Source organism: Grammomys surdaster, unplaced genomic scaffold (genome assembly GCF_004785775.1).
Source record: "Grammomys surdaster isolate TR1022 unplaced genomic scaffold, NIH_TR_1.0 125956, whole genome shotgun sequence".
NCBI classification, from domain to species: domain Eukaryota; kingdom Metazoa; phylum Chordata; class Mammalia; order Rodentia; family Muridae; genus Grammomys; species Grammomys surdaster.
In genome coordinates, this window is record NW_021620775.1 from 3748681 (window position 1) to 3772763 (window position 24083).

At 42.1% G+C, this 24083-nt stretch overlaps 1 protein-coding gene across 1 annotated transcript in view; it reads left to right on the forward strand.

Annotated features, from left to right (window-relative positions):
• Positions 1-24083, forward strand: part of Fgf12 (fibroblast growth factor 12) — a 561692-nt gene that overhangs the window by 132055 nt on the left and 405554 nt on the right. The window lies entirely within an intron of this gene.

Below are 24083 nucleotides of genomic sequence, written 5' to 3' on the forward strand. Positions count from 1 at the left end.
GCCTTTGGCCACACACAACAAGCACATTTTTTTTTCAGAACTCCAAACACCTCTGTGGTCTCACACAGACTTGCACATACACTGACATTACTTACTGATTATCCACAAAGCTTCAGTGTAAGACTTAAGGAAGGATGGAACTCAGAATAGTGACCATCAGTTCTGTAGTGGCATCAATCAAATCATCGGATGGAAGAGAATGGAATCCTCTTTTCTATCTTTCTGCTTCCTGTGTGGTTCAGGTGAAATTATATTGGAACAGGATAGAGACCCTCAGGCTCCTTTTGGTGACAGTAACAACAACACGGTGAGTTGTATTCCTGGATAAATTAATATTAAGAATAAAGATAATGGAGACCTGCTAATCATTTAGTTGGTAATATGCTGAATGAATAAGAATTGATTATCTACTGTGTACTGATCCAAGACCCTTATTTACACATTTCATATAAATTTCATAACAACCATTGAGATTGATGTTATTATTCCAAATATTTGGATGAGAAAGTTGCAATTCAGAAACATGAATTTTTCTAAATTTCTAAAGCTACAAAATGACATGGTTTGTCATGGTCAGAAACATATCACCTATGTCACCATCCAGTTGGTCCAGGTAATCGAGCTTAGGGCTTATTATGTATGATTCATTTGTGTGCCGTTCTTAGAGGATGGCCAATTTTAGGTGATGTTACATGTTATTTATCTGTTTGTTACCTGTATCAGTCTCATTAGACAGTCTTCTACCTCTCCATGCAGTTGACTCTGTCTCTCTTCAATGACCCTGTCATGCCTTTTAACACATGTGTTTGATAAAAGTGTGTGTACAACTTAACAAACCTTTCCTCACTTTCCAATAATAAATTGCTTTGTTTTGATAATGTAGCTCAGTACAATATTGTTTTCACATATTATTTCTGCCAATGCTAGATCTCAATTAAATCTATGTAAATATACTTAACTAAGCATAGTAGTCATGTAGCTTCATTAATGATGCGGAATCTTAGACATGGCTTTATTTCTGTGATTTGATTAATTGCCTTTCTACCATAAGCTGATTGACTATTGGCTTCAAGCTCCCACCACAGTACTTTTTGTTATTGCTGTTTTGCTGCTGCTGCTGCTGTTTGGGGTGATTACAGAGGTTTGGAAGCACTGGACTGGGGAAACAGAAGCCAGATGGGTAGCAAACACGGAGTATGAAGGTCAATAGCAAGTTCAGGGGTCCTCTGTAATCCTCTACAGGTTCAATCCCCTTGGGTCAAACTGGTACAGGAACAAGAATAGCTGCCTGTGTCTGCAAGTCCCAACTGGTCAGGAACCTAGAGTCCCTTGAGGATATTTAAATGGGAGCCAGAATATTGCCACAAGGTGGCGCCAAATCACAGTGCAGTTGGATTTAATTATCTATTCCGAGGCTTGCAAGTGCCCCCACTCAACCCCATAGCTGCAAAAAGGCTAAAACGAGAGAAACTGTTGCCTAGTGTAGATGATCTGGAGATTCGGGTCCAGGTATTTAGGTTTCTATCTTCTACTTTCTAGGCCTTTTTATGAGGTCTAAAGTAACTTAGCAAAATCAGCTCAAGCAGGCAGGAAACACATGACCCAGCATGTAGGAGACGTTCTACAAATATTTATAACTGACCTGAAAAAAGACTGAGCTGACCCACAGTTTGTTCCTTACATATTGACTCAGCTTCTGCTATTGTCACGCTGGCTTTATTGAAAGCAGAGTGACTTCTTCTCACTCATTCAACCCAGCAGAAGAGGCCTAATTCACGGGGAGAATAATCTGTAAATAACTGGAGGGCAGTCTTTTACCAATCCCCTAGGTGCATCAGGGCACATAACTAAGGACTGGTGTGAATTACTGACAAGAATATGCCCTATGCAGAGCTGTCTGGAGACAAGAAAGACATCATTTGTAGAAGAACAGAATTTGGATGACAGTTTTGCAGCCAATGGGGAAGGGCAACAGTAAGTGGCTGCCCAAGAGAGGCTTCTAAAGAGTTGGGCCAGCTAAGCAGAGGTTGCAAAGAAGGAAAGAGTCTTAGAAATGAATAAGGCTTTAGGAACAGACAGTGAGGACAGCCTGGTACAACCCTAATGGGTACAGGGAATGACGATCAGATTTTTTTCCCTACAAATTTTAATGAAATGTCCAGGGATGGATGATTTTACAGTTTGAGTATGAAATGTCCCCTTTAAGTAAGTACGTGTGTTTGAACACTTAGTCCTTAGTTGGGTGCCCCTCCCTCAACATTTTGAACTGTTTTGTGGAACTTTGAGAAGCTGGTACTTTGAGTGGGTCACTGGAAGGTCTTGTGGATTGATTATGGCTGAGCCTTGATTCCAGCCTGAATTCTGTTTCCTGGACTTCCCAATGTTACTCACCAGCTTCATATGTCTGACAACATGGGCAGGAACAGCCCTATAACCGTGCTTCCTCCACTTGGGTAGAAAAGAGCCCCAAAACTACGAGTCAAAAGAAACACCTTTTCCTAAGTGCTTTCTATTAGTGAGACATTGAACCCAGCACCACATGGATACGAGACAAAAAATCTACTACAAAGCTCTACCTCCCACCTCACTTGTATCATTTCTAACTCAGTGGTAAGGAAAGAGGTAGCACAGTGGCTCAGTAAATGTAAGAAATGTGGCTGGCATGTTGGTCTGCAGGCGAAGACAGCTGAATCTCCTATGTAAAACTGTTTCCAGAGAATCTGGGATAGTAGCTAAGGAATGTATAAGGACAGTGGGTCTCACCTTCCCGAGGCTGCAACCGGATAATACAGATCTTCGTGTTGTAGTGACCTCCAATCATAGAATCATTTCATTGCTCCTTTGTAACTGTAATTTTGCTACTGTTATGAATCACAATGTAAATATCTGTGTTTTCCAATGGTATTAGGTGGCCCCTGTGAAAGAGTTATTCAACCTCTCCCCCCAAAAGGGGTCATGACTCACAGGCTGAGAACCAGGTATTAGATAGAGCACCTCAAGCTTTGAACCTACAGTTAGATTCTGCTACTATGACCAGAAAACCTCTGTTTGAGACAAGGTCCCAGTGTGTCTCTAGACTTCTCAGGACCTCTGCTTCCACCCAAATTCTTAATGTACAGTCTGTGTAAACATTCATATAAGTATATATTTACATATACAAAATGGGAACAGAAATGAGAGTGTTTGTGTAGAAAGCAGGATGGTTTCATGTGAGATCGAAGAGAACTGAGAAAAATCATGTTGCTATATTGGCTAGTTTTATGTCAACTTGACACAAGTCATGTCATCTGGGCAGAAGGAACCAAAAGGGAGGATATGCCTCCCTCTGACTGGCCTGTCAGCAAGGCTTGGGGACACTTTGTTAGTTATGATAGACGTGGGAAAGACCCACACACTGTGAGCAGTGACACCCCTTGAATGTATAAGAAAATGAAACCTGGGCAGGTTGAGTAAGCCCTGGAGAGGAAGGCAGGAAGCTACATTTCTTTGTGGCCTCTGCTTTCGGTCACGACTCCTGGTTCCTGCCTTTGCTTCCCTCAGTGATAGACTGTGATCTAGATATGTTAAGGGAAAAAAAAAATAAAAAAAAAATAAAAACACTTTTTCTCCTCAAGTTGCTTTTGACCCAATTTTGTATCAGAGCAACAGGAAGGAAGCTAGAATACACATACAAGTCTGAGAAATCCTTGGGAAGTGCCCAGTGACTTGACGGGCTAACCTACTGTTGTCTTCGCTGTTTCTGATACTTCCTGTGAAAAAGAGCATGGGAAGTGTAATGGGAAATGGGGTGTGGGACAAAGCGAGTCCCAGATGCCACAAATAGTTTTTGATGGAGTTCTGAGCATCTGACTGCTCAAGCCCATGACGCCATGCTTGAGCAGTCTGATCTCCCTCTGCCTTTCTAAAGAGGATTATGAGCTCAGAGGTTTTTTTTTTTTCTTTTGAATTAGCAGAACCCTATTCTACAGAGAAGCTCAGCAGGCTTTGGATGTGGTCAGACCCACGTTCCCCTAGGATTTAAATTACGAGGAAAAGGATAAAAGGATGATTCTGGAGCACAGTTTTTCAATGCCTATAAAACAGGCTACCTTGGAATTCAAGATGAGAACTTCAGAGATAGGAATCCACAAAGGATGCTTGCGTGCCGGAGCGTAGGGAATGACTCCGATGGTGAGGGCTGTGGGCTGCAGCTGTGTAGTGACTGCTAAGATGAGATGAGATCAGGGAATCCAAACGCTACAGGAGCTGTTGGTTTGCTTTATTTTCTTTTCTTGATCCATCTCACAAAGAGTAAAACTTGAAATTTCCAAAAGTATGTCTTTTTCTTTTCTGCTTTTTATGTTATACCCAAGTTTGATTTTTTCCAAACTGTTCTTCCCATTTATGAAAGGCTAAAAAATCCCTGAAGCAAATCAAAGACACTCGCACTCACTGCTAAAATTATCTCCTCAAAATCAACGACTTAGAAAAGGAAAACCATAGTGTAAAGGTCTGTAGAAACAGAGGCTGGAGAGCGTCTTTATTTGGTAAGACAACTGGCTGCTGTTCCAGAGAACCCAACCTCTACCTGGCATTTACCTGGTGGCTAATAACCTTCTATAACTCTAGTTCCAGGGGGGACATGATGCTTTCTCCTGACATCTGTGGGCCCTGCATGCACTTGGTACACAGACATACATTCAGACAAAATACTCGTACACATAAAATAAAAGTAAGCGTATATTTTAAAAATATCTAGAAACATAAATTATTATCAATGACAATATTACAGAATAGTGAGTATTTGCTGCCTGATAGCTTGTGTGCCTTCAACATTCCCATGTTCCACTAGGTCCTATCGAGAACAACAGAAGGATGATGAGAGTAAGGTTCAGCAGAGACCAAGCGCAGGGGAAATTTAAGCATAGATTTATTTGAGGCAGAATATAATCAGTTAACAAATGAAGTATCAAATATGGAAAATGACCATTTGGAAGTGGGAGAAACAAACAAGAGTTCACTTGATAAAGAACTAACTCTAGGTTGTAAATGAGAGACATGTGTGCGAGATGGACCGGCTTCTGGATGACTGGGGAGTGGATCAAATAACATTTAGGTCAGGCTACCCATGCTGAGAGGAAAGGGAGGGAGGAACAGAGGAAGGCATCTGTAAAGTCAGGCATGAAAAGTATTGTACATATTTGTGCTGAGGTGGGGGATGAGGAAGAATGTGGCTAAAGGGCTCTACTGAGAAATCAGGCAGAGTAGAGAGCTCAGCAGTCAAGGGGAGAGTTGATCAGCTTCTTTAGTTTCCTACTGTCTCTCATTGAGTGTCAGACCTCTGTAATCTCCCAAGGATGTAGAAAGGCTTTCTTTCCCTTGTACCATCTGTGGGAGCACTTTCTGCTCCATATTGTCACCAGCCATAACAACTAGGCATCTTTATTATTGTCTAGCTCTAGGCATCTAGGACTGAAAACTAACTGGACCCCATAGCACCCAGTTAAAGGAGGCTTCGTACTGTCAGAGGTTAGCCAGTAGCTGGTGAGACTGTATAACATACTAGGAAAAGTAGACAAGGAATAACAGCAGATGAGGCTTGATAGAGACACAAACCCAGAAAAAGAGAATGCTCCCCACTTACTGGCGAATGACTACAATTTTTATTCACGGTTTGTGCTTTGGAAAGAGACTTTTAAAAATCTACTTCAAAAGAACACACATGGTATTCACTCACTGATTATTGGATATTAGCCTAGAACCTTGAAATGCCCAAGATGCAACTCACAGGCCACATGAAGCCCATAAAGAAGGAAGATCAAGTGAGGGTGATTCGGTCCTTCTTAGAAGGAGCGACAAAATACTCAAGGGAGCAAATATGGAGACAAAGTGAGGGACAGAAACTGAAGGAGGGGCCGTCTCAAGACCACTCCACCTGAGTATCTATCCCATGTGCAATCACCAAAGGTAGATGCTGATGTGGAAGACAGGAAGTGCATGCTGATAAGAGCCTGATATGGATGTCTCCTCAGAGGCCTTCAAGAGTCAGACATATTCAGAGGCAGATGCTCACAACTAGCCATTGAACTGATCATGGGGTTCTCAATAGAGGAGTTAGAGTGAAGACTGAAGGAGCTGAAAGGATTTGAGGCACCATGAGGAGAGCAACAATACCAACCAACCACAGCTCCCAGGGTCTAAACCACCAGCCTGGGAGCACTTAGGGGGGGATCCAGGGCTTCAGCTGAATATGTAAAAGTGGAGGGCCCTGCTGGGCATAGGTGGAAGAAGAGAACCTTGACCTCATGAAGGCTGGATGCCCCAGGGGGTGGGAATTTTGAGGGTGGGGAGGTGGGAGTGGGGGGGGGTAGATAGAGGTTACATCCACAGAGAAGAAGGAGGAGGGGCGAGGGGATTGGGGGTTCCGAGGGGGTGGTGGGGGATGGGGTAAGGGGACAACATAGGAAATGTAAATAAATCATCCAATTAAAAAAAAATGAACATTTCTGTTCTGTAGCCTCTCTCACATTTTCTTGATTTTGTGAAAAGAGATAATCCATATTATTTTGAAAACTCTTCCTAAGTGACGTGGTGTCGTCAGCAATAGGGCCTAACCAACTGGTTCTTGTGGTAGAATAATAAGAGCCTACACTGTCTAGGAGTCTCCATAAAGGGGATTAGACATGCTGGGCATTACCATAATTAGAATGCACTTTATACATCTATGGGATTGCCAAGAGCAAGTACAATAAACACGTGAGAGAAAAGTCTTTTGGGTTATTAGTTTGAAATGTACTGAATGGCCCCCTTTTAATAGGCAGATGATTAGAAGCATAACTGAAATAATAAAATGGCGAACTAAGGAAAGACATCATTAAATGAGCACAGTGAATCCAGTGCTGACCCCTATGGGTAACTGTATGCATATGGCACACTAAAAACCAGGCAGGAACATGTACATGCACATGAAAAAAATAACAGATAGATAAATACAAAATATAAAACACAAATAGGATTTTAAAATTCCAAATTCAATGTTAAGGGTTAAAGGTTTCCAATGTGACCCAGTTGGATGCCTTGGTTGAACAAATTGGAAATGTTCAAGAAGAAAGTGGACCAAAGGGGATAGTTGGCTGTGTGCATTGCTTACTTTTCCATTGCTGTGAGAAAACATTCTGACCTAGAGATGGGCAGAAGATAGACATTACTTGGGTTTACAGTTGGAACATGACAAGAGTCCATCATCACTATCACACTGGGGAACCATGGCAGCAGGCAGGCAAGGCTGCAGAAGCACCAAGCTGAGAGTTCACAAGGTCAACCTCACGTGGAGGTTAAAGAGATTAAACTGGGAATGATATGTAGCATTTGAAACTTCAGAGCCTGGCCCTAGTGACTGGCTTCATCCAGCAATGTCACACTTCCTAAACCCACGCAAACAGTGCTACCAATAGAAGATCAAATATTCAAATGCCCAAAATTATGGGAGATATCTCATAGAAAGCAGCACATGTCACTTACTGCCCCCTATAGGCTCCTGGCCATATCATAATACAAAATGCATTTAGTCCAACTCCAAAAGCCCCCATAATATCTAAGTTTTAACACCATTTAAACTTCCGAAATCTCTTTTGACACTCAAACTAATCTCTGAATTATAATTCTTTATTTGAAAAGAAGAGCAAATTGCAGACTTCCAACATGCAGTGACCCAGAATATATATCATCATTCCTCATAGCAGACTGTGAGTACAACAAGGAAATAGTGAACCAAAGTAAGAACCAACCCCAGGATGTTAAATGTCAAATCCTGTAGCTCCATGACTGGTGTCAAAAGGCTTAAATGGTTCCAGCCCTCCAATTTTGTTTCCTAACAATATACATCTTGCTGCTGGGCTATTTCTACTCCCAGTTTGCAGCTCTCCTTTGCAAACACCCTACCGTTCTGGCATCTTCAACTTCTTGGGCCATCGAACACAATTCAGGTTTCATACAATTGCTTTTCAAGACTTCCAGGCAGTGACTTCTCTGTCACATACCTGACCTCAATGGCTCTCTGATTCCACAACCCACTTACTCATGTACCCATAATAACTCTAAAGCTGGCAGCATATAGACCACGCTGTCAAGTTTGGCTTCAAACCTGCAATGAATCCTTACCCCTTGTATCACATTTGTGGCAATTTGATGTGCTGTTTGTTTCTGGATACAGACAACTCTTTAGGCCTTCCTTCCATAGGCTATGAGGTTAGCTGGTTGGAGTGATGTCCTGAGGGCATTTTCCCCTTTATTCCAGTACAGGGCAGGCCTCTCCTCAATAGCATTATTTCTTTCATTAGGAGCTTTGCTGAAACATTAGACTTCCTGGGTACTCGTTTTCTCTTCAAGCTATCCATTTTGGAATTTTTTTCTTTTGTGTTTCTTTGTAGACCTGCATAACAGTCATTAATAATAACCACAAAGTTGTCAATGTTATACTGTCTTGAAATCATCTCCACCAAAGAAATTAGCCCATTAATTTTCAATTTAGCCTTAGGATGGTTCTTAGGACAAGGACAGAAAGCAGCCAAAGTATCCTAAGGATAGACTCTAGCCTGGATGCTAATATTATTTCTTTCTGGCATTTCCTTACCTGAGCCTCATAGTCTGCATTGTTCCCAGCACTGTCTCCCAAGCTCCTACTAGGATGGTCAGCTGAGCTCTCCTTACCATATTCTGTGATCAAATTTGGATTCAAGAAACTTACTTTTCATAGAAGGCTTCTGGGACAGCCCCTACCTTTACACACCCCAGAAAAGTAGAAGTCTAGACAGGAAGCTATTGAAGAGAATTCTAAAAATTGTGACAAATGCTCAAGTGTAGCTCTCCACAGCTGATGGCTTCTGGCAGAGGTGGGGGTGAGGAAGGACTCAATTTTCTTTAAGGGGCTGGCCACTGGGAGTTTGAACATGTTCCAGTGAGTATATGGGCAATAACAACAACTGGAGTTTCTTCTTCCTCCTCCTCCTCCTCCTCTTCTTCTTCTTCTTCTTCTTCTTCTTCTTCTTCTTCTTCTTCTTCTTCTTCTTCTTCTTCTTCTCCTCTTCCTCCTCCTCCTCCTCCTCCTCCTCCTCCTCCTCCTCCTCCTCTTCTTGGGGTGGGTATATAGGATTAGGGGCAGACCTGAGAGGACTGGGAATTGGGTGTGGTCTGGGTGTATTATATAAAATTCCCAAATAATCAATAAAAATATTATGTTGGAGGAAAAAAGACAGTTGCCCTAGTACTAATGTGGAGATGAGGAGGATGAAATGTGAACAGATTTAAGTTCTGTTTTACAATAAACATAGATACTTAAGAATGCGAGCATGGAATTTGATGCTTTTGGACAAATTGCTGGTAGGATGTAGAAGCTCACTTCCCAGGGGCAGTGATGACACCGAAGCCCCTGATGTTACTATACTAAATATGTAGAAGCTCAAAATCAGTAGGAGACCTAAGTAAGCATTCACTGTGACAAAATAACAACTGTTTACGATACATTTGTGATGTACCACACACAGTGCTATGATTCAGATGTGAACTCAGGTTCACTGGAGCCGTGAGAGAGCTGGACTTAAGATCCCAGTCACTATTGATCTGAGCTCTCTGCTTCCCACCTACTGGTGCAACAAGAATATCAGCAAGCTCCTGCTACCATGAACCAAATTCCTACAGACAAGCCTTCTCTGCCATGATATACACTCTAGCCCCTGAGCTGTGAGAAAACCTAACCTCTCCTCTTTTGAGCTGCTTCTGTCAGGATATTTGTCATGATGAGATGAAGAATAATAAGTATCAGCCACAAAAAATGTCAAGATAAAACCACACATTAACTACACAGGAGTAAATTATGATAGTTTGTCATGTATACAAGCCTAACTTTGGGCCACAGAGTATCAGGGCATTTAACTAAACATTATCCCAGCTGTGTCTGTGAGGCTCTTTCTGAACGAGATTCATATGGGAATCAGTAGACTGAAGAAAGCAGATGTTCTTCCTAGAGAGTGTGGCTTTTTCCAGTCAAAAAGACTAGATATGAGACCCCTCCCAGTAGGCTGCCTTGATTTGGGACATCCATCAGTTTTGACCAGACTTCATTTCAGACTGACACTAAATCACCAACCCTTCTGGAGTCTGGAATTGCCAGTTTTACAACTAGATCTTATATGATCAATCATCCACAATCCCAATCAGATATGGAATAGAACTGCGCACCTGAGCTCTTGGGTTTCTAGCCTCAGGCTACAGATACTGGGACTTTCCAACTTCCATGTTGTCAATGGCTAACTTTTCCCTTCAACCCAATTCTCTTTCTCTAGAGATTCTTGATTAATATAGAAATCTGCATTAACGAATGAAGGTAATCAAGGTTGCTAGACCCTAAAGAAAGGGAGGGGTCATTTAAAATATACTAAAGAAACAACTAGAACATCAGGTCAGACAAAGAGATAAAGGCAGGAAGGGGGATTGGAGCTACAGAATAAAGGATTCCTGATATGTAGCTAGAGTTTAGAGATTATTTAAGAAAAAAATTTCTTGTGTCTGTGGCCCAGGCCAGTAATACCAGCCACTCAGAAAGCTGGGGCAGAACTATCATAAGCATAAAGACTGCCGGTGTCTCACGACCATCTTGAACAAGGTAGGGAGGCCTTGTCTCAACGCAAAAAGTTTTTGTAGAAAGAATCCAAGCTATTTCTCGATGATAAAATATATTTCTAGAATGCAAGCGACTCTAGGTTCAACCCCTAGTACTACACGTAAAGAACTAAAAAGCAAAGAAAAAAAAGAGGTATCAAAAATTTGAAAGGTATTTTTAAATGGAAATAATAAAATCTAATAAAGTATTTCAAGTATCTTGAAGGATAAAAGTATTCATTTTTCTCCCTTAAAAAAATAGAAGGAATGCCTCCTCTTATCCTGTTCCTGCTTCTTGGAAGACACACTACTGTCAGGTACAGTGAATCAGCTATTGAGAAGACCCAGCAACCATGGATAGACTTTTGCATACAATGCTCAATCCAAAACAGTACAAATTCTCAACTCATTTCTACTCATGGCAGAGTAACTAGAATAGTATTTACCCTTCACCCACTAACAACTTAAAACTTACAAAAACTGTCTGGAAATAGTAATTCTTCCCTACATGGATAGGATACCCTGCTTGAACCAGATCTTCTTGAGGAATGAAAACATGGGGTGAGATCAGACACTGACTCCAGTTTTCTTCCTGGGGCACCTTTCCAGGAGCTGGGTGAAAGATAAAGTCTGGAAGAAGATAGCAGTCTCAAGATGATTGACCCATGGCGGTGGGAGCTCTGTTAGCAGTCCTGTTGCAGCACTACATGGAAAACAGCAAGTGCAGGCCAGACGTGGCTCAGCCACAATGCTCAGAATCTAGCACACAAGGTGTAGATCAGAAGTTGGGGCTGCTAAGGTATTTGCAATTTGTGAGTCAAAACACCAAAGAGGATGTGTGAATGAGCAAGGCTCTGATTCCTGTGCCTTTCTTGAGCTTTTTATCCTTCTGTTTGTTTTGTCCAATTCCAGTTTGATAAGGGATTTTTTTTAGTCTTTTATTTTATTACTGTCCTTTAGAAGCCTGTTTGTTTTCTAATGAGAGACAGAGAGGGGAAGGATCCAGATGGGAGAGGAGGTGGAGAGGAACTGGAAGGGGTAGAGGGAGAGAAAACCATATTCCATATTCAGGATCTATTATGTGAGAAAAGAATCTATTTTTCATAAAAGGGGGGAGAGTACTATATGAACAATTTGTTTATCTAGACTACTGGCTTAGGGCACTCTATTAAATTTTCCTTTTCTCTTGAAAAACAAACAAAAACTGCTATACAATTTGAATTTATTGATATTCAATAAATCTTGACATTATAAAAAGTCAAAAAAATCATCCTGGCATAATTTGAAATAATGCTTTAAAACACTTAATTACACAGTCAATCCAGAATTCCATATTGAGTGGAAGCAATACTTAGAAAATTAGGACAAAACAATGAGTTTTATGATGAACTAGCCCAAAAGGTAAAAAACATAATATACACATGTGTAATGTATATCTAATAAACAAGTAACCAAATACCTACAGTAATATTGATAGAAACAGAGAAATAATAACATATAAATAGAAGGAAACTGCAGCACCTCACTTTTGATAATGAATGAATCAGCCCAGTGGAGAACTGGGCCTGCCCCTCACTGGCTGCAGGACCTACACTGGGCCTTGCACATTACCTGAACAGCAGAGTAGAGCTGCCCCTGTTGGTATGGGTAAGGGTGAGCTGGCCCAGAGGGCATGAGAGCTGGAGAGCTGGCCCTGCCCCTTGACGGCTTCAGCAAGGGCATGAGCAATGCTGGAGAGCTCACCCTGGTGAAGTGGCTTGCAGAAAAGCTGTCAGACTGATCAACTCAGCTACCACCCAGGCCTAGACCCAAGGCTTTGAGGTGGCCCACCCCAACATCTACTCCATCTATGAACTGCTGGAGCTGGTGATGGAGTCTGTCCTGCAGAATCAAAGGTGCAGGATCTCCATGACACACAGCAACAACACGATATCCCAGAGTAGCTCCAGTGAGGACCCAGTATTGATGGTGTAGCGGAAGCCAGAGTTCTCGACTCAGACCCATGATTCACCGCAATGAGCATTTGCAAGTAAAGATATGTGGACAAAGGTTACAGCATAAAACACACTATGACACACTACAGTTTCCATGACAAGATTTTCCCCCTTTGATGGGGCAGAGGGCAGGTATGATGGGACAGAGAGATGACTGAGGTTGGGAAGCATGATGTGACGTTCACAAAGAATCAATAAAAAGTTAAGAAAAAGAAGGAAGAAAGGAAGCAAGGAAGGAAGGGAAATAAAGAAGGAAAGAAGGGAGAAAGAAGGAAAGACAGAGGAAATACAGAAAGAGAAAGAGAGAGAGGAAAAAATGGGAGAAAGCAAGCAACCTGAGCAAGCCATGAGGAGCAAGCTAGTAAATACCACCACTCCACTGCCTCTGCATCAGCTTCTGCCTCCAGGCACCTATGCTTATTGATTTCCTGTCCTGACTTTCTTCAGTGACGAACAGCAATGTGGAAGTATAAGTTCAATAAATCCTTTCCTCTCCAACCTCCTTTTCGACAATGGATTGACACTTGGAGTTAAAACAGAAGAAAAACCAAAACAAAAAGAAAGAAAAAAATCACAAGTAGAAAGAAAAACACAAATTTTTAGCAAATAAAATAAAAACAATGTGTCTAAGAAGAAGCAAAACAGAAAAATTAGAAATCACTTTCAGGAAAATGTAAGTGAAAAGGAACACAGCCATAGAAAGGACATTAACAGCAGTCAATAAAAAAGAAGAAAAGCTTAGGCGAGTAAGGGGAGAGGGGCAATTCTTGAAAGGATTAGGCAAGAAAATAAAGTAAGCCCAAAGTTAACAAAAGAAACTAATTAGAAAGGAAATAGAAACTCAATAGGAGAAAAGTCAACTGTAACTTTGAGTTTTTTAAAAAGTTTATCAGGCAAATCTTTAGACAGGCTAAGAAGAAATCATTTAAGTCTAAAATAAATAAAGCTATAATGAGACAGGGACATTGAAACTTGGGCCATAAAACTAAGGACGACAAGAGACTGCTAGAGAAAAATGAAAGATGGAGGGAGGAGAGAGAGGGAGAGAGGGAGAGAGAGAGAGAGAGAGAGAGAGAGAGAGAGAGAGAGAGAGAGAGAGAGAGAGAGAGAGAGAGAGAGAGAGAGAGAGAGAATCCCTAGAAACATTCAATCAACCAAGCCGATCACACTGACTGGTGGATAGTTAGTCTGTCTGTCCTCCAAGGAGTCAGTGCTGCTTCCCCAGGCCCTTCGTCCCTTCAAATTCACAACTCCCACGTTCACCGTGTGCACAATGTCAGGATTTCATTCACACAATCCTGACCTCTCTTCTTGTCTGCAGCAGCTGCTAGTGATTGAATGCAGCATCTGCATTAAATGAGAAAAGGCCGGCGACTTATCACTCCCTAAGGAGGAAAGCTGTCATGGTAATGTCTAGGGATGCCACCTTGACTAGGAGTGGACAAGTGACAGCGTGGACACAGTTATACGCAGAGCAGCCGCGAGGTGCGCACTGTCAGCAAGTGCATATGTAGAGGCTGCTGAAACAGAAAGAACCCATGCAATTGCCCAGTGCTTAACTCTGCCTTAGTCAAGTGATAACAGGAAGCACGCATGCGCGGCAGCAGTCAACGCTTGAACTCTGGAGGCAGGCTACTTGGGAAACAACTCTCTGTGTCCCAGTTTTTTCCACAGATTGGGACATGAATTGAACTCATCTCAGGATGAAGGCATGTGTGTGCTTGTCGTCACTAGTGGGCGATCTCAGTATGATTACATTTTTCAAAGTTTTTGTGCTTGGAATCTAATTCTGAGATTAATTCTGAAAATGAGGCCACGTGTTCCTATTGGACACGTAGATGAGCAGGCTGCTGCTTCGGGGGCGAATGTCAGCAGCCAGGGAGAGAGAAGTGGATGCTTTGTGATAGGCCTCACCAAATGCTAATTGGAATGGAGCCATTGTCTTACCTACTGCAATAAGCTGAAAATACTTGGTCCTTGAGTTCTCCACACTTATAGCTATCCATATAAAACAGAAACCATTGTTCACAGTTCATTATCCCATAAAGTGGTGCTCCCAAGATAGGCTCTGGCAAGTTAAGGCACAACGCATTCGAAATACAGCCCTGAGCTTGATACTCTATGCCGTACTGGATTGCTATGTATTTTTTTAAGTTTTTCTTTTGATGTGCAGAAACCTCAAGCTGAACTGAAACCAAGCCTTAAAGGGAGACTTACTTATAGTGTGAATGTTTCCTAGGAACGTAAGATCCTGAGACAACCGCTCTGGCTCTATCCCAGTCCATGCTACCTACTACGGAACGTGGCCACACCTTTGCTGAGTTATCACCGCCCTCTAAGCTACGTGAGTGTTGAGTAAGGTCAGCCACGCAGAGCCTTCTGAGCCAAGTTTTCCTCATAGCAGATGTTCAGTGAATTGTGATTGTTTACCACCAGCAACACTCACACATACACACTCACATACACACACTCACACATACACACTCACACACACATACACAAACTCACAAACTCACACACCCTCACACATACTCACACAAACTCACACATGCACACACATACTCACACAAACTCACACTACCCTCTCACACACACTCATACACACACTCGCACACACATACTCACACACTCACACCACACTTTCACATGGACAAAAACTCATACACACACTCACACACACTCACATACACCCACTCACACACACACAATCATGGTATATCTTGATGATTTAATGAGAATTCCAAGAACTGAACTGAGTATATCCAGAAAATATTATGGACTCTCCACTTATGTGTCCAAAATGTTGCCAAATTACTACAGTCTAAAAGTATGTATGCAATTAAGGATATAAGATTTAAAAAAAAAAACAACTCTATATTCAAAGGAACCCAATCCTGGGAAGGATTTACAAAAGCAGATACATGCTTATGGAACACCACTCCATCCCCCGGGATGTGCCTGTCACATGCACCAACATGCTGCATGTCACAGGTCACTCACACAAACCTGTGGATATGTACCACAGTGTCCAAACTATAAGCTCAAGGAAACTGCGTAATGGAGTATTTGTGTGTCTTCCCAGCTCACCTCACAAAATAACAGATTTGAGATCCAATCCCAAGAAGTCTATGCCCCAGGTGACAGTCTTAATCCCTGTGTTATGAATACCACATGCAAATCAATTTAATGCAATGTAAAAAACAAAAAGGAGAGAGAAGGTGTTGGAGATAGCCCAACCGCTGTTGTGATGGCAAAAAAGACACAATGGACATCAATGTGTAGTTATGAGAACTGTAGTAAGAGGGAAGGTGGCAAGATTTGATAACTGTGTGTAATAACAGCAACGTGACATTACATGGATGATCTTGTATAGGACTGAGTTTCGCTACTTCAAGTTCGTGCTAGCCCTCATGCTCTCAGGCTAGCCTGTGGTTTCTCCTCTTTAAATTTATCTGCTGAAAAGCCAGTCATGGTGGTGCATGCCTTTAATTCCAACACCAGGGAAACAGAGGCAGTCAAATCTCTGAATTCAATGTCAGCCTGGTCTACAGAGCGAGTTCCAGAACAGCCTGTCTCAAAAAACAAACAAACAAAGATAACTGCTGTGATTCTTCAAAGGGTATTTCCAACCCTAGTCTCCAAAATTTCCTAAAGTAATAACGTAAGAACACAAAGTCACAGCTCCAAAACTGTGTCCCCCATAAACAGCCGCATGGATACCTTGATTTCGAGCAGACTGCGCCAGAACATTAATTACTCGTGAGGCCGAAGGTTTGCCTGACTTAGCATAAGACAAAATGCAAATGTCAGCTCAGGGTTTAATGTGAAAGTTGGGGTTATAGTCCCAGTATGTTTTTCTTTAAAGAAAATTTAAAGTTTATAAAACATTGAGCGATAAAACCCAGAACACTGACTAGTACCCAGCGCGACCACACGGTGGCAGCAAAGCACAGCTAAAAGGCGGCCGGAGGCGAAGCTCTGGCTTCGCAGGAACACACCCACAAATTCCCAGTGTTTTCCGGGAAGTTTATGCACATTAGTCAGCAGGATGACCACACTTCCGCAAAGCATTTCCACATCCAGCAGACACTTCCTCCTCGGCTCTAGGTCAATCTTGTGAGTCCTGTTAGAGCCTTCTGTGGGAAAGGAACCCGTGTTACTCCAGGCACCAGGAGCCCCTGGGAGGCCCAAGACAAGGCAAAACTACACACACACACACACACACACACACACACACACACACAGAGAGAGAGAGAGGGAGGGAGGGGGGGAGGGAGGGGGGGAGGGAGGGAGGGAGGGGAGAGATCACATCAGTTATTACAGAAATATTGACAGAAATAAACAAACAAATAAATAAATGGAATATGCTCAGAAGAACCCTAATTCAACCTCGGGGTGACATTTGCACTGCTGTGCTCCTGTAGCTAACCGGTATCCAAGGCTTTCTTTCAGCCTCACAGGCAATGTTCTGGAACTGTCTGCTCAAAATCAAGGTATCACTATGGCTGTGTTCTCCAGGGGTTTGTGGAAGACACAGCTTTGGAGAAGGGCTTGACACTTTCATAGTGTGTACTGGTCCACTCTTTGCCTCCTCTTCACAGATATCCCTTCCATGTGTCTCTTCAAGAGAGTTCTTAATTTGACTTAGGATCTATCCAAATATGCAGCAATGGTCTTACTGGGGGAGGGACATCTTCAAAGATCCTTTCCCAAGAAATACCACATTCCTGAGAGCCCAGGACTAGTATATGGACATTGGGTATAACGTTTCAAGGTCTGTCATACAACTACGGCAACATTCCCATGACCTTCCTTCCTCCTACCTGTGGGGAGTTCATACATGTGTACGGTACAGCACCCCAACCGGTCCTCTTCTTTAGCTGTCTTGTGTAGTAAGTTTTCATTTGGACTCCAGTCTGATACCTTCCTGCTGTATCCATGTGTGTTTTATCCTCAGGGTTGATCTCAGATATAAACTTAGGCAGTTAGACAAGCCAGCTGTCATAAAATCAAAAGGGCATTGGAGCACAAGGGAACAGCAAACGTGGCTGTTTCAGTGAAGTAAGGTCCCTTTCACCTGAGACTGTCAGCTGTCACATTGTCTGAGCTCTCTTGCTGCTTGCATTAACATTAAACACTTGCCTTGTGTCAGACATTGCCCTGGATTGTAGGGGTGGAATGATGGCCATGAGAGACTCCTCTCAGGGAACCTCATCTCTATCAGACGGTCCGAGCCATGATCTAGTCTTCAAGGTCTAAGGAAAGGTGTAAGGAGTCCCTCCACAGAACTGTGGGTCCCCAGTGCAAGAATAAGTATTATTAGAGCCGGACAGGAGGAAATGGTAGCTGTACAAGAGTCACAGCGTTTAAAGATGCTCCAGAGGGAAACAGAAGAAAAGGGTATCTCAGAGTAAAGAATGCCTCTAAAGGATGGCTATGCAAGGATCAGGGGAGCATTTCGTCCAGAATCAATGGGAAAGCCAGGTATTGAGAAACGGAAGTAAATTTACTACACGTCACGCTTCTCATTCTTACCTTTTAAAATACAGATGTTAATTACCCAAGGTCACGTGACGAGAGCGTGGCAGAATGAAGCTTTGAGCTCAGGTCTGCCTGACTCCAAGCCATAAACACTATGGAGAAATGAAAGCACTGAGAAGTGAGTTGGGGCTTTACTTTAGAAAGCATGCTAAACTCATGCCTGTAATTTAGAAGAAAACTGTGAATAAACAGTGGCTGGAGAGGGACAGGATATAAGACATAAGATTAGAGGTCTTAAGACAATATTTAAGGGAAAAGCAAGGCTCTCTACCTGGGCTGTACAAGTGACCATAGTGCAGAGGCACAGAGTCTAGAGGCTACTGCATATAATTCTATACATAAATGGCTGCAAAAGAAGAAAAAAGAATCGTGACAGAATATGATTTGCAGCCTCCCAGGCACAGAGTAGCCCCAATGTCCCTTCTTTACAGTAGGGGACATCATAGCTGCTGCAGATTTACACATCAGATTTGAGTTGCTCATGAAAATGCAAGTATCTTTGGAGCAATTTAATGGAAGATGTGTGTGTGTGTGGTTAGTAATCTGTGTACAACAGAGTACAGCGAGCAAGCATTTAGTACACATCTGCATCACGGATTTATCAAATAGCCTTCAGTTATAGATAAGTTTTAATCAATGAAGTTTTCAGAAACCAAAGAACAAAGGAAACAGGATAGGAGGCAATGGAGGGAGCTGACACAGTTCACCAGGAAACAGGATAGGAAGCAATGGAGGGAGCTGGCACAGTTCGCCATGTATTGAAAGTTAGGAGCTCTGCAGTCACCTCTGGTCTCCTGGCCTAAGTAAGTACTGACATAAACAGTTTCCCCAAACACACTCAATCATGAACTGGAAAACCATTCCACACTGTAAGCATCTGGAAACAAGGTTGAGAGCCGTGTATTCATGCACCATACTGTCCACAGCACATCTAGTGGGAAGCAACTTAGCATCCTGGAAATCATAGTCTTTATAGCACCGTCTGTATAATGCTGGTAGTTTGACCTTACTATAATCTGAACAGTGCAGATAATCATAACATTGCATATGGGAAAGAAAGATAAATGGCAACCAGTCTAAGCAGCTCCCTTTTCAATAACCAATCCAAACCGAATTCTTGTAATTCAGCCTTGGAACACAAACAAATTAAATTATAGATCTACAGAGAGGGGAGGCGTGGCAGGGAGATCTACTCATTCAGGGCTCCCGAGGTAGCATTATCCTTCGGATGTTTCACGGTGTCTCCACACCTTCCATTTTTACTTCTTCCATTGGGTTAAAATAACAGCATGCGCTTATTAACTGCACACAAGGATCTTCCATTAAACGACTCTGCAGCCACTGGCATTGTTAACATGTTTAACCGGCTTTAGATGTCAAATGTGAAAACCCTTTCTCCCAGAGAGCCAACCACTCCATGAAACAGTTTCTTTCTGTGCTCAAGCAGAGACTGAGGTATTCTGGAAAGTCACTCTTTCTGCAAACATCATGGCCTGTGAAATCTGCTCAAAAAAGAGCTGATCATATGCCTGTTATCCCAAAATAGCACCTTCCTCCATTATGCTGAGATTCAGCGCAAAACTGACTCACGCAGCTCTGGGCCGCCTGCCAGGGCGCTGGAGAGCAGATCGCTTCCTTAACAGTCCCAAGGTGCTCGGTCAGCCCAAAGGGCCTGCTCTGTCAGGGTCTGACTGCCTTACCGAGCAAAGCCAGCGGAACTTCAGTATTATCATATAAGAAAGTGGGAAACATATTGGGGTATCTGGCCTCATTACAAGACTCTATCATGTTCAAGGTCTGTTTGATCTCCCTTGTTTCCCAGGCATCAGCTGATGGAGATCCTAACCCTCGCTGTACGTGCTCTCCCAATGCCAAAGCTGCACCTTCCATACCCAAAGCCAGACCACTCACTTTCTGACCACTGCCGTAGTACCAATCTGGGCATTCAATCTCTCCAGATCTCACAGTGCCCACACCTCCCAAGAAATGATCCCGGGGCCTCAGGAGCCCCTTCCCCTCCCAGGAAAGTTTTGAACACAGTGGACCCAGGATCATTTAAAAAATAGTCATAGTATATGGTTCTAGCAGCTCTTCACAGTCACAAGCTACTCAGTGTGTCTATTAAGTGGCAGAAAGTTTTAGTAGCAAATTATCAAATAGATGGGAAGGGAATCTAGAGTTCCTCATGAACACTCAGTGCTAATGGAGATCCTGGTAGAAAACAGATTCAATCAGAAACACAGCTCCTTATTTCCTTCTTCCTTATTTTGAATTATTAAAAAGCAGTTAGGATGGGCACAGTGGTACACTCCTTTAATCCCAGCACTCGGTAGGCAGACACAGGTAGATGTCTGTGAGTTCCAGGCCAGCCTGATCTACATAGTGAGTTCTGGGACAGCCAGTACTACAAAAAAAGAGAGACCCTGACTCAAAAAAAAAAAGCTAATTAACAAAAATTGAGCTCTTTCTCTTCTTCCATTCTCTCAGACCATACACCACAACTTTCTCTAAATGATTCTTGGTCTGAGTCCCCAGAGTCCTTTTCCTTGAGTCCACCTTACAAACTGTTGTTTCAGAGGAACACGCGCAATGAAATGCCCATAATCAAGTTGCATGTATGTGCCTCTATTGCTGTTTAATGATGAGCATGTAAGTCATTAATGAGGAGACAAAGAGCCGTTAGAACAAATTTTTTTTTAAAGTACAGTAAGTGGGATCTGAAATATAAAGGTAGCAAAACCGCAAAAGTGGAAGACAGGGTCATGCTACTGCTCTTGGGCTAAGGACTAGCATTTCAGGACCAGGTGCTTGATACAGGGCTAGCTAGGATCTGAAGTGACGGATGAAGGCCTGTGCCCCTGAGCCTTCTTCTACATGTGATGCTCAGATCTAAGAAGAACACCTTTGGAAGGTGTTCCTTTTTCATAAGGTAAGAGCTCACGTGTGCGTATGGAACACATATGTGAACTGACCTTAGAACCTTGGGGAGGAGTAATAAGGTCTTGAGTAATTGAAAACGAAAATCAAAAGCCACAGACAACATATCTAAAATCGTTTCTTTTGTTATTTCATAACTGACCGTGAAGTATTCATTTTCTGGGTTGTTGATGTCAGTGACTTTTAGATAAGAACAATCTTGAAATCACTAGAATGGGTAGAACAGGTTGTGGACCTCTGCCTATCAGACAAAAGTCACAATAAAACAAATGGTCAATGTACAGCCTTTGCAGAGGAACATTAGCTTTTCCTGGACCTTCAGCCCACTAAGACAGGCACTAGCTGTGCACATTTGGCGATAGCCATGCTCCAGAGCCCCATAATCCAGCTTCTTATAATCCAGAAAAATCTCCTGTTGGTTATATTTATCTGGGGGATTCTGGCTCATAATTATTAATTTTGTAATATTCATTAGAAAAACTCTAACCAGTTTGGAAGGACAGCAAATAAATGGAACAAGATTTGTGATAAGCAAAGATACACAGGATAATCAGGGCATGAGGCTATTCAGAATTTAAACAATACCTACACTGCCATGTGTCAGCAGTAGCTGATTGTCAGCATGCCAGTCTCTCCCCTCTCACATCTCCTTATGCTACTTCGTCAGATTGGACTTTAGAAGAAAAGTACAAGGACAAAGTAGGCCTCTTCCTTCTTCTCCCAGTCTCTATACCCTGATGTGGCCCTGAAATAAGGGCTGTATCTAGATGTTCCTGATGGAAGATCACAGGGAGGGAGGGGTCTGCTCCTGATGGAGGATCACAGGGAGGGAGGGGTCAGCTCCTGATGGAGGATCACAGGGAGGGAAGGGTTTGTTCCTGTTGGGTGTTGTTGTCTTGGAGCCGTGAAGCTCAGAGCAGCTTCATCATCCTGCCTTGAATGGTAATTACATAGAGTAGTCAGACACATGAGGCTATCTGAAGCAAACAATTCTACCTTCCTATCATACTACACAATATCAAAACCCAAAAGGGGTACAGAAGTTAGCCTGTCCGTGTACACTGCACAAAAACCATCAACAGGTCTGGGAACCTAAATGTCATACCCTTAAGTCCCTAAGACTCAAAAAAAAAAAAAGTATGGGATGTTTCATACAACTCCATCAGGTCTGCCCTACTTCCATAGCATAGTACTTCTAAATCCCTAAACTTGAACTCACAAGTTATTTTGGTAGCCCTCCTCCCACTGGAAAATGGGTCACTTCTTGTCAATAGAAGAAGAAAGTGTAAATTATCAGCATTACCTATTCAAACAGTAATTCTCTTCAGCTTAGCATATATAAAAAAGGAAATGCATTCAAGCTCTTTAGGCTGAAGTTTAAGGCCTGAGAGCTTAACTCTATCTCACTGGTTCTCAACCCTCCTAATCCTGTCACCCTTTAATACAGTTCATTATGTTGTGGTGATCCCCAACAATACAATTATCTCATTGCTGCTTCCTAATTATAATTTTGTTACCTTACTGTTATGAATCATAATGCATATACCTTATCTGCAAAGGAGTCATGACCCACAGCTTGAGAACCACTGCTCTCTAGCCACACGAATTTAATGACCACCTACTATACACTGAGTATACTGTGTGTGCCACTTCAGAAATGTGTTTCCAATCCAACTCAACTTCCAGAGGATTGTAGATGCAGAACAACCTGGCCAGCATCCTGATATCATGGAAAAATCTGAACCAGAGGCACTTAAACATGTTACCACCAACCATCTCTCATAGAAACTGTGAGTGAGTGAATGAATACTTAGTTATTTTAAACAGCTACAGTTTGGAAAATCTGTTATACAACAATGAATAGCTTGTACAACCAGCAGGAGATGAACAGAGAAACTGGCATATCCAGATAATAGAATCAAACTGAGCAATAAAACGATGATCAATTGTAAACAGAAGGAAGACCTACTGTTCTACTGACTGTGGGAATCAAAGTCTCATTCTGTAGCCCAGTGACATGAGCTTGATCCTGGGAACCCACATGAAGGAAAAGGAGAACTGATTCCTACAAATTGTCCTCTGAAGCCACACATATGTGTGCACACAAAATAAAATAAAATAGTTTTGTTGTTTTTGTTGTTGTTGTTCAAGTTCAGATAACCTTTGTTTTAAATCACCAGACAAGCCGGGTCATTGAGGAAATTTGGTGAGCGGGGATTGTCTGTTAACAAACTCTTAGGAGAACAGTGTTTCTTATATTTTTAGTTGTGAGCATAGCCTTTAAAGGCTGAGCCATGACTCCAGCCCAAGCGAACAGTGTTTCTTACTAGGACTTTAATACAGCTAATTAGCTCCTCAAAAACATAAAACAAAACAAAAGAAACACAGAAGAATCAATGTTCCCTTCAAGTTAGGAAAATAAACTACAAACAGAAAACAGTCTTTTGTCTTGTAATTGGTAAGATAGTTTCTTGTTCATTATCTCACTTCTATCCATAGGCAAGGAATAAACATCACCCAGGCTGCTGTTCTACCACTGACTTCAAACCTTGCATATTTCCTAACTCTCAACTACCCAGTGAAAAGACTGGTTAGAAAAGGATAGGAGACAAGTTCTGGGTGATTCAGACCTGAATGATGTTCCATGTCCAGTGCTTCATCTTAAAGTCTCTGATAAAATAGTAATAATAATAATAATAATAATAATAATAATAATAATATAAATATAAATTTTAATAGGATTCAGAAAATCTCAATGAAATCCATCAGATATCTCCTTGAAGAATATTTCATGTCCTGGGAGAAATGCTTATAATTTAGTATGAAATTTGAAAAGCAGATAAAGAACACGTTAGTCTCAAATCTGTTAGACATCAAGGGAGAGGACATTAGTGTATCAGCACACATTTGTCCTTTCTGATTTTGATACCGTAAATGGTTTGAGGTTTATTTATTCCTGACTTTACTTTTCCATTT